The following is a 12,624-nucleotide window of genomic DNA, read 5'->3' as shown; positions in this document are numbered from 1 at the left end:
GTTGGGAATTACACAGAATTAAATTTGTTGGATGGGAATTTCACAGAATTAAACCTGTTGGTTGGGAATTTCACAGAATTAAACCTGTTGGGAATTTCACAGAATTAAACCTGTTGGTTAGGAATTTCACAGAATTATACCTGTTGGTTGGGAATTTTTACAGAATTAAACCTGTTGGGTGGAAATTTCACATAAATAAACCTGTTGGTTGGGAATTTCACAGAATTAAACCTGTTGGTTGGGAATTTCACAGAATTAAACCTGTTGGTTGGGAATTTCACAGAATTAAACCTGTTGGATGGGAATTTCACAAAATTAAACCTGTTGGATGGGAATTTCACAAAATTAAACCTGTTGGATGGGAATTTCACTGAATTAAACCTGTTGGTTGGGAATTTCACAGAATTAAACCTGTTGGCTGGGAATTTCACAGAATTAAACCTGTTGGTTGGGAATTTCACAGAATTAAACCTGTTGGATGGGAATTTCACTGAATTAAACCTGTCGGTTGGGAATTTCACAGAATTAAACCTGTTGGTTGGGAATTTCACAGAATTAAACCTGTTGGTTGGGAATTTCACAGAATTAAACCTGTTGGGTGGAAATTTCACAGAATTAAACCTGTTGGTTGGGAATTTCACAGAATTAAACCTGTTGGTTGGGAATTTCACAGAATTAAACCTGTTGGTTGGGAATTTCACAGAATTAAACCTGTTGGTTGGGAATTTCACAGAATTAAACCTGTTGGATGGGAATTTCACAGAATTATACCTGTTGGTTGGGAATTACACAGAATTAAATTTGTTGGATGGGAATTTCACAGAATTAAACCTGTTGGTTGGGAATTTCACAGAATTAAACCTGTTGGTTGGGAATTTCACAGAATTAAACCTGTTGGGAATTTCACAGAATTAAACCTGTTGGTTAGGAATTTCACAGAATTATACCTGTTGGTTGGGAATTTTTACAGAATTAAACCTGTTGGGTGGAAATTTCACATAAATAAACCTGTTGGTTGGGAATTTCACAGAATTAAACCTGTTGGTTGGGAATTTCACAGAATTAAACCTGTTGGTTGGGAATTTCACAGAATTAAACCTGTTGGATGGGAATTTCACAAAATTAAACCTGTTGGATGGGAATTTCACAAAATTAAACCTGTTGGATGGGAATTTCACTGAATTAAACCTGTTGGTTGGGAATTTCACAGAATTAAACCTGTTGGCTGGGAATTTCACAGAATTAAACCTGTTGGTTGGGAATTTCACAGAATTAAACCTGTTGGATGGGAATTTCACTGAATTAAACCTGTCGGTTGGGAATTTCACAGAATTAAACCTGTTGGTTGGGAATTTCACAGAATTAAACCTGTTGGTTGGGAATTTCACAGAATTAAACCTGTTGGGTGGAAATTTCACAGAATTAAACCTGTTGGTTGGGAATTTCACAGAATTAAACCTGTTGGTTGGGAATTTCATAGAATTAAACCTGTTGGGTGGAAATTTCACAGAATTAAACCTGTTGGTTGGGAATTTCACAGAATTAAACCTGTTGGTTGGGAATTTCACAGAATTAAACCTGTTGGTTGGGAATTTCACAGAATTAAACCTGTTGGTTGGGATTTTTTACAGAATTAAACCTGTTGGGTGGAAATTTCACATAAATAAACCTGTTGGTTGGGAATTTCACAGAATTAAACCTGTTGGTTGGGAATTTCACAGAATTAAACCTGTTGGTTGGGAATTTCACAGAATTAAACCTGTTGGTTGGGAATTACACAGAATTAAACCTGTTGGTTGGGAATTTCACAGAATTAAACCTGTTGGTTGGGAATTTCACAGAATTAAACCTGTTGGTTGGGAATTTCACAGAATTAAACCTGTCGGTTGGGAATTTCACAGAATTAAACCTGTTGGTTGGGAATTACACAGAATTAAACCTGTTGGTTGGGAATTACACAGAATTAAACCTGTTGGTTGGGAATTTCACAGAATTAAACCTGTTGGTTGGGAATTTCACAGAATTAAACCTGTTGGTTGGGAATTTCACAGAATTAAACCTGTTGGTTGGGAATTTCACAGAATTGGATGGGAATTTCACAGAATTAAACCTGTTGGTTGGGAATTTCACAGAATTAAACCTGTTGGTTGGGAATTTCACAGAATTAAACCTGTTGGTTGGGAATTTCACAGAATTAAACCTGTTGGATGGGAATTTCACAGAATTATACCTGTTGGTTGGGAATTACACAGAATTAAATTTGTTGGATGGGAATTTCACAGAATTAAACCTGTTGGTTGGGAATTTCACAGAATTAAACCTGTTGGTTGGGAATTTCACAGAATTAAACCTGTTGGGAATTTCACAGAATTAAACCTGTTGGTTAGGAATTTCACAGAATTATACCTGTTGGTTGGGAATTTTTACAGAATTAAACCTGTTGGGTGGAAATTTCACATAAATAAACCTGTTGGTTGGGAATTTCACAGAATTAAACCTGTTGGTTGGGAATTTCACAGAATTAAACCTGTTGGTTGGGAATTTCACAGAATTAAACCTGTTGGTTGGGAATTTCACAGAATTAAACCTGTTGGATGGGAATTTCACAAAATTAAACCTGTTGGATGGGAATTTCACAAAATTAAACCTGTTGGATGGGAATTTCACAAAATTAAACCTGTTGGATGGGAATTTCACTGAATTAAAACTGTTGGATGGGAATTTCACAAAATTAAACCTGTTGGTTGGGAATTTCACAGAATTAAACCTGTTGGTTGGGAATTTCACAGAATTAAACCTGTTGGTTGGGAATTTCACTGAATTAAACCTGTTGGTTGGGAATTTCACTGAATTAAACCTGTTGGTTGGGAATTTCACAGAATTAAACCTGTTGGTTGGGAATTACACAGAATTAAACCTGTTGGTTGGAATTTCACAGAATTAAACCTGTTGGTTGGGAATTACACAGAATTAAACCTGTTGGTTGGGAATTTCACAGAATTAAACCTGTTGGTTGGGAATTTCACAGAATTAAACCTGTTGGTTGGGAATTTCACAGAATTAAACCTGTTGGCTGGGAATTTCACAGAATTAAACCTGTTGGTTGGGAATTTCACAGAATTATACCTGTTGGTTGGGAATTTCACAGAATTAAACCTGTTGGTTGGGAATTTCACAGAATTAAACCTGTTGGTTGGGAATTTCACAGAATTAAACCTGTTGGATGGGAATTTCACAGAGTTAAACCTGTTGGATGGAAATTTCACAGAATTAAACCTGTTGGGTGGAAATTTCACATAAATAAACCTATTGGTTGGGAATTTCACAGAATTAAACCTGTTGGATGGGAATTCCACAGAATTAAACCTGTTGGATGGGAATTTCACTGAATTAAACCTGTTGGTTGGGAATTTCACAGAATTAAACCTGTTGGTTGGGAATTTCACAGAATTAAACCTGTTGGTTGGGAATTTCACAGAATTAAACCTGTTGGTTGGGAATTTCACAGAATTAAACCTGTTGGTTGGGAATTTCACAAAATTAAACCTGTTGGATGGGAATTTCACAGAATTATACCTGTTGGTTGGGAATTTCACTGAATTAAACCTGTTGGTTGGGAATTTCACAGAATTAAACCTGTTGGTTGGGAATTTCACAGAATTATACCTGTTGGTTGGGAATTTCACAGAATTAAACCTGTTGGATGGGAATTTCACAGAATTATACCTGTTGGTTGGGAATTTCACAGAATTAAACCTGTTGGTTGGGAATTTCACAGAATTAAACCTGTTGGATGGGAATTTCACAGAATTAAACCTGTTGGTTGGGAATTTCACAGAATTAAACCTGTTGGTTGGGAATTTCACAGAATTAAACCTGTTGGTTGGGAATTTCACAGAATTATACCTGTTGGTTGGGAATTTCACAGAATTAAACCTGTTGGTTGGGAATTTCACAGAATTAAACCCGTTGGTTAGGAATTTCACAGAATTAAACCTGTTGGATGGGAATTTCACAGAATTATACCTGTTGGTTGGGAATTTCACAGAATTAAACCTGTTGGTTGGGAATTTCACAAAATTAAACCTGTTGGTTGGGAATTTCACAGAATTAAACCTGTTGGTTGGGAATTTCACAGAATTAAACCTGTTGGATGGGAATTTCACAAAATTAAACCTGTTGGTTGGGAATTTCACAGAATTATACCTGTTGGTTGGGAATTTCACAGAATTAAACCTGATGGTTGGGAATTTCACAGAATTATACCTATTGGTTGGGAATTTCACAGAATTAAACCTGTTGGATGGGAATTTCACAGAATTAAACCTGTTGGTTGGGAATTTTTACAGAATTAAATCTGTTGGGTGGAAATTTCACATAAATAAACCTGTTGGATGGGAATTTCACAGAATTAAACCTGTTGGTTGGGAATTTCACAGAATTAAACCTGTTGGTTGGGAATTTCACAGAATTAAACCTGTTGGTTGGGTATTTCACAGAATTAAACCTGTTGGATGGGAATTTCACAGAATTAAACCTGTTGAATGTCACACCCAGAACTCCGTGCGAATCCCCCTTGATTCTGGCTGCTGGCCATTTTCGATCATGAAATTGTCGGATATCACCAGAAAACTCGCGATTTGTGCAGTTTTGAATAAAACCAAGTTAGCAATTATGATCCATGGTTATTAACGTAACACCTGATCCCCTCTAAAAATTTTGTTTCGCATTTTAAGGTAAGAAATCGACATTTGAAACCGACAGGGTGTCGATTTACTCGGTGCCGTGTTTCACAACTTGTTTATTTATATACGTACAGCGGATGATTTTTATTGAAAATTAGTATTTATTGATTTTCAGCCCCCAAGTGACTGTGACTCATTCAGCTTTAGTTTAGTAATATTTAAATATTAGTATGATTAATAATTCGTCTCTCAATCTGTTAATCATGATTACGATTGTATTTTTGCTCGTGAAAAGTTTGGGCTTGTTAATTATTACAAAGAATTAGGCGTACGGTGAAATATTGAGAATTTGTGAATATCGTTAGGTAGCCATGGTTACAATGTCGCAATATACTGCTATCTCTAACGTGATAACGACATAAAATGATTGAAAGTGGTGTAATTACACACCAGCATGACACTCGCAACAATACACAATTTTATAAAATTGTTTGAAGAAAGAACTTCATTTGAACAGTTGGTTCAAGTTTCGTAGCGTACGAATGACTTCATTGTTCGTGATCAGCGGAACAGACAGACGAACAATGCAGAGCGGTAGTCGTAAAATTTACTTTTCCTGTGCGTGAGAGCGTCTCGTTATTTCGTTGTTTATATATTCACGTTATACGGTATATATGTAACTAATATGCTACATTGCGTGATGGGAAAGACGCTGGTACCAATCGGTGTTGGGTTTGCTTTTAAAGTTATTAGAATTGGTGATGAAATAGTGTCAAGCCGTCTTCTACTCAGCCAAGGATTCTGAGGAAAGAAATACACTTTATTAGAACAATAAAAGGTCTACCATGAACATCAAATTCAATATACATGTATCTATATTGATTACTTTTCATTTATTTTGCTGTTTATATTCCCGTTCGAAAAGCTAAGATCATTCAATTTTACCAGGAACTTGCCAACTAATAACACGCCGTGTCTGTGTAGAAACAAATAAACACAGAATAGTATATTTATGTACATGCGTCACAGTTGTTGAATAAAAACTTGTAAACAAACAATGCATTTTACACGCGTAGCATGTAAACCCCATATCGAACACAGCAAGATGCGGTGACTGTGGACGAGTTTCGAGTTATCTGGGTTCGTTCCATGGTTGCTACGTTACTGGGCCATATCGAGATGTATAGAGGACGTTTAGTTGCACTATATTAGAACATGACCGACAGAAGCGTGTGCCAAATTGCATACTTCTACCCCAAAGTGCACAAGTATTGCCTTCTTGTGCTAGATTATGCCAATTTCCACTGGTACAAGAGATACCGTGACGTCAAAATGACGTATATAACTGAAAGCAATGTCATTCAATCCGACAATCGTGTGTGGTTGTCTAGTCTTTTTCATCTAGAATATAATAAAATCTCTCAAAAACTTAATCTGAATGACTACAAATCAAAACGATATTGAATCTTTGAACGACCTTCGTGTCACCCATTAACGTCACTGAAGCGCCTCGTCGCTAGAGGGCACTCGATTCGACTGTTGCATGTATATTTCACAAACGTCCGTGAGCTTTTTCTACTATTACTGTCAAATCGTGTTATGGAAATGGTAAACGTGGAGAAATCTAATACATTTCAGTTGTTTTTGCATAGGCTATAAATTAATAATTATATTATATTAATTTATTTTGTCCCACTAACCAAATAATAAACAAAAAATACAATCTGTGGGGTTGGAGTGGAGCATATGCTACCGATATATAGTATGCTTTCTACTAAACACGCAATCACGATCCACTGTACTTATCTCTTTCTATTGCATTTTTGAACACTGGCTATATTTATTTATTTATTTATTTATTTTATATATTTTATTTCCATTATCCTTTATTATTTTGTATTTGTTGTTGCTTTTATTATATATATCATATTTCGTGTATCGCCACATGCATTTTTACGATTATCATAATATTAAAGCGGGAGGGCCGTCACCTGCGCACGTCCCAAGCGACGATAACAACACACGCTAAAAACGCGCAGGCTCATGGGTAGACGCTTGTTTATAAACAATGACACGCTATGACCGTCTGAAACTATATTTCTGTAAATTTGTTGGACATTTGTGACTTTAGGCTCCAAAACAAGTATTTATTTATATGAAAGATGTATCGGCACAGTTTACACTACATAACTGAATCACAGAAAAAATAACTGCGATATTCGATTTTCTGAATATGATATTTAACATGACATGTACATGTATTATTCATCATCAGTTATCTCAATTAAAATTCATTGGTAAAAAGGCATCTTTAAAACTTGATAGACAAATAGATAACATTATTGTGAATGTGAAAAGGTAAAAAACAATAGGATGAGATTGACTATATTCGAACTTTCTAATGAATGTTGTGACTATGTCGTTAATTTTAAAATATTTCGCTGTGTTGTTTGCTCTTAATGGTCGTTTACTCACTTGGCTCCATGAGAGAGTCCCCAACAATGAAAGGACTGTGGACTGTCACCACTTCGGTAGAGCATGTCTACAGTTAGGTATAAGTTTATCGGTTACGACGTATATACAAAGTAATCACTATAAATAATGTAAATTTTTACAACTGCCATTTTTAATGATATTAGACCCAGTGAGTGGCTGGATGCAAGGCTTCGCGGGATGTGCTTTGATTAGAAACGTGACTGTCGTTGTATGAAAATGACATTGTGAGAAAACAGACATGGAATATGGCAATTACTGAAAGTCATAATTGATTGAAATACCTTTGGGATTTGTTGTAAATATAATCAGACTAGGCCCGGAAGGACTATATGCCCCAAATACTCGTATTGGCGACCAAGTGAAAGTTAAACAGCCAGACTAACGTGTACGTAACGTATTCTTTAGTCGGGGTGGTGGTGGATAGAGTGAGATTGTGGATCAGTCATTGTCTCGATGGCACTCCGTCCATTGACCCAAATGGTACTCCGTCTATTGCCCGATGGCACTCCGTCCATTGTCCCGATGGCATTACGTCTATTGTCCCGATGGCACTCCGTCCATTGTCCCGATGGCACTCCGTCCATTGACCCAAATGGCACTCCGTCTATTGCCCGATGGCATTACGTCCATTGTTTCGATGGCACTCCGTCCATTGACCCAAATGGCACTCCGTCTATTGCCCGATGGCACTCCGTCCATTGTCCCGATGGCACTCCGTCCATTGACCCAAATGGCACTCCGTCCATTGTCCCGATGGCACTCCGTCCATTGACCCAAATGGCACTCCGTCCATTGTCCCGATGGCATTACGTCCATTGTCCCGATGGCACTCCGTCCATTATCCCGATGGCACTCCGTCCATTAACCGAAATGGCACTCCGTCTATTGCCCGATGGCACTCCGTCCATTGTCCCGATGGCACTCCGTCCTTTGTCCTGATGGCACTCCGTCCATTGACCCAAATGGCACTCCGTCTATTGCCCGATGGCACTCCGTCCATTGTCCCGATGGCATTACGTCCATTGTCCCGATGGCACTCCGTCCATTGTCCCAATGGCACTCCTTCCATTGACCCAAATGGCATTCCGTCTATTGCCCGATGGCATTATGTCCATTGTCCCGATGGCACTCCGTCTATTGCCCGATGGCACTCCGTCCATTGTCCCGATGGCATCACGTCAATTGTCCCGATGGCACTCCGTCCATTGTCCCGATGGCACTCCGTCTATTGCCTGATGGCACTCCGTCCATTGTCCCGATGGCACTACGTCCATTGTCCCGATGGCACTCCGTCCATTGACCCAAATGGCACTCCGTCTATTGCCCGATGGCACTCCGTCCATTGTCCCGATGGCATTACGTCCATTGTCCCGATGGCACTCCGTCCATTGACCCAAATGGCACTCCATCCCTTGTCCAGATGGCACTCCGTCCATTGTCCCGATGGCACTCCGTCCATTGACCCCAAAATGGCACTCCATTCATTGTCCCGATGGCACTCCGTCCATTGACCTGAATAGCACTCCATCCATTGTCCCGATGGCACTCCGTCCATTGTCCCGATTGCACTCTGTCTATTGTCGCGATGGCACTCTGTCCATTGACCCAAAATGGCACTCCATCCATGTCCCGATGACACTCCGTCCATTGACCCAAATGGCACTCCGTCTATTGCCCGATGGCATTACGTCCATTGTCCCGATGGCACTCCGTCCATTGTCCCGATGGCACTCCGTCCATTGACCCAAATGGCACTCCGTCTGTTGCCTGATGGCACTCCGTCCATTGTCCCGATGGCACTCCGTCCATTGACCCAAATGGCACTCCGTCCATTGTCCCGATGGCACTCAGTCCATTGACCCAAATGGCACTCCGTCCATTGTCCCGATGGCATTACGTCCATTGTCCCGATGGCACTCCGTCCATTGACCCAAATGGCACTCCGTCTATTGCCCGATGGCACTCCGTCCATTGTCCCGATGGTATTACGTCCATTGTCCCGATGGCACTCCGTCCATTGTCCCGATGGCACTCCGTCCTTTGTCCTGATGGCACTCCGTCCATTGACCCAAATGGCACTCCGTCTATTGCCAAATGGCACTCCGTCCATTGTCCCGATGGCATTACGTCCATTGTCCCGATGGCACTCCGTCCATTGTCCCAATGGCATTCCGTCCATTGACCCAAATGGCACTCCGTCTATTGCCCGATGGCATTACGTCCATTGTCCCGATGGCACTCCGTCTATTGCCCGATGGCACTCCGTCCATTGTCCCGATGGCATTACGTCCATTGTCCCGATGGCACTCCGTCCATTGTCCCGATGGCACTCCGTCTATTGCCCGATGGCACTACGTCCATTGTCCCGATGGCACTACGTCCATTGTCCCGATGGCACTCCGTCCATTGACCCAAATGGCACTCCGTCTATTGCCCGATGGCACTCCGTCCATTGTCCCGATGGCATTACGTCCATTGTCCCGATGGCACTCCGTCCATTGACCCAAATGGCACTCCATCCCTTGTCCAGATGGCACTCCGTCCATTGTCCCGATGGCACTCCGTCCATTGACCCCAAAATGGCACTCCATTCATTGTCCCGATGGCACTCCGTCCATTGACCCGAATAGCACTCCATCCATTGTCCCGATGGCACTCCGTCCATTGTCCCGATTGCACTCTGTCTATTGTCGCGATGGCACTCCGTCCATTGTCCCGATGGCACTCAGTCTATTGTCCCGATGGCACTCCGTCCATTGACCCAAAATGGCACTCCATCCATGTCCCGATGGCACTCCGTCCATTGACCCAAATGGCACTCCATCTATTGACCTGATGGCACTATGACAATAATCTATTATAGAATCACCTAATAAGAATACATCGTGGTTTCCATAGTCCAAATAACAGTCTACCCCTAATTGTAAAACACAGGATTAGTAAGAAGGAGTTGAAGAATAAGGTGGAGTGCATACACACTAACACCCTTGTCCCGTGTTTAAGAGACTAGGCATGACAATAAGTGACCTAACGTATACGTGACATATCATGACTTGAAAGTTTTGTTCAATTATTTTAAAACCATTGTAATAATTGCAGCTCTGCCCTACTTGTTATAATGTGAATCAACCGAACAAAGCTTGAACGACCAGATGTGTGTAGCCTGGGGGTAGGCTGACATTATTTCCGTAAATAGTTTTGATCTGAATGTACTCTTCCAGTGACTCGGTGCCATGTGCGTTAAAGTGCGTGCAATCAACCACGCAAACAGGTTTCTCACTCGTACTCAATCGAAACTATCGTACTGAATAGTTACTATTAATAGACTGTTGTATCACTATGATAATTTTTCATAGAAGTATTATTAATGGTGTCATATAATAATGTCATTATCTTAACAGCTAATATAAGTGGAAATGAAACGGCTGGCATTCATTCTGACAGGTTATATTGAATCATTATTTGGTATCATATGGTGTTACGTGTGAACACAGTGAGTTTTTATTATATAAATGTGCAGACGAAGGCGTACCCTAGGCTCGTATGTTAGTGGCTCGCCCCATGCAACAACATTTTGCATATTATTCCTTTTTGTAATTTGTTTTGTTTCGAGAGAAATGACGACTTTATACTCTAAATGCGATATTCTTTTAATTTTCAGGTGCTTATTACACATTCCTAAATTATGAAATAATAATAGCAATAATAATATTTTATTTTGAAAACGGGCGCAGTTAAGGGAATTACATACAATAAAGAAACATAAAAAGAGATTGATCTCGGAAAAGCAAAAAACAAAAAAACTGAAAAGTGGCAGTTTCACTGAAAAAGAGCACTGGGAAAATCTTCGCACTAAATAAAATTGGAGACTAATTAAGATTTGGTACATTTTGAAAGTAGTGAATGCTGATAGTAGATCTGCTTTCTTCCTGGTTCAAAAACGGGTCCCATCATGTATACATTTCCAATGGAAGTGAATGCCGAGGGTATTGGCGGACACGGTAATATTCGGATATTCGTGCCCATTACTTGGTAAAAGTTTTTTTTTTCTCGCTGACAAAACAATTTAACAGTACTAATGATTTAATTAATAAGATACTATGTCTTGTTATTTACCTCATACAGTTAACGTGTTTTGTCACTTATGGGCATAAGTATATGTGAGTGACTATCTCCCCTCCGAATTTAGTTGCAAGAGTTTCTCTCCCCTTTCGAATTTAGTTGCCAGAGATCTCCTTCGAATTTAGTTGCTAGAGGCCCCCTCCCAAAATTCAGTTGCCGGAGTTTCTCTCCCCTCTAATTCAGTTGCCAAAGCCCTCTCGAATTCATTTGCCAGCGACCCTTTTCGAAATATGTTGCCAGATTTGATGTGACTTATCAGGAACATTGACAGTATACAACTAAGTCGAAATACCAACGGACACTTGCATTGCCAAGCAGCTGTTTTTCAAAATATCATAATATTAACTACGATGGCCGCCATGTCATGTAATTGCGGTATTATTATTATAATAATGCTATCGTATTATATGTTTATACGATGTGTAATTTATGTATGAAAATATTTTAATCCCCTGCCATAGTATGCTTTGTTCGGAAATTTAATATTTTACATGTTGATGAGTAACAAGTATCACACACGTGAATAGCTCAGCAGAAATATTCGACAATAGTAACATTTATGGGTATGTGCTATTATGACAAACAGTACTATAGCAAACTATCGCCGCCTGGCGGCCATTTGTGTGATTCAAATTGTGTTCAAAAGAGGCGGTGGACCGACTTGCTTGAAACTCAGTACCTGAAAGCAACATTAATACGTCACATATTATTGCATACTCGGGGGGGGGGGGGTTGATTGGCGGCCATTTTGTGTTTCAAGTTAAAATGAATATCGCAGCTGTATCTATAGACCCATTTACTGCGTCAAGTAACGCTATTTTTATCTAAGACACAGGACAACCAATAGACAATAGTAACATTTATGGGTATGTGCTATTATGACAAACAGTACTATAGCAAACTATCGCCGCCTGGCGGCCATTTGTGTGATTCAAATTGTGTTCAAAAGAGGCGGTGGACCGACTTGCTTGAAACTCAGTACCTGAAAGCAACATTAATACGTCACATATTATTGCATACTCGGGGGGGGGGTTGATTGGCGGCCATTTTGTGTTTCAAGTTAAAATGAATATCGCAGCTGTATCTATAGACCCATTTACTGCGTCAAGTAACGCTATTTTTATCTAAGACACAGGACAACCAATAGCATTTGCCTTAACCAGGTTGATGATGCTACAAGTTGTAGACCTCATCAACGTTAGTAAATACACAACGTAGACCTTAGTCTAAAATGGCTGCCTAGATCTCGTTGAGAGTGAGAAAGCCGCGAGATTTGTGTTTGCCATGGATCGTGGAAACAGTGCACGTGATTGTGGGAGAG

The sequence above is a fragment of the Saccoglossus kowalevskii genome, chromosome 16, assembly GCF_978046115.1.
Source record: "Saccoglossus kowalevskii chromosome 16, keSacKowa6.1, whole genome shotgun sequence".
Lineage (NCBI taxonomy): Eukaryota > Metazoa > Hemichordata > Enteropneusta > Harrimaniidae > Saccoglossus > Saccoglossus kowalevskii.
This window is presented reverse-complemented; position numbering follows the sequence as displayed.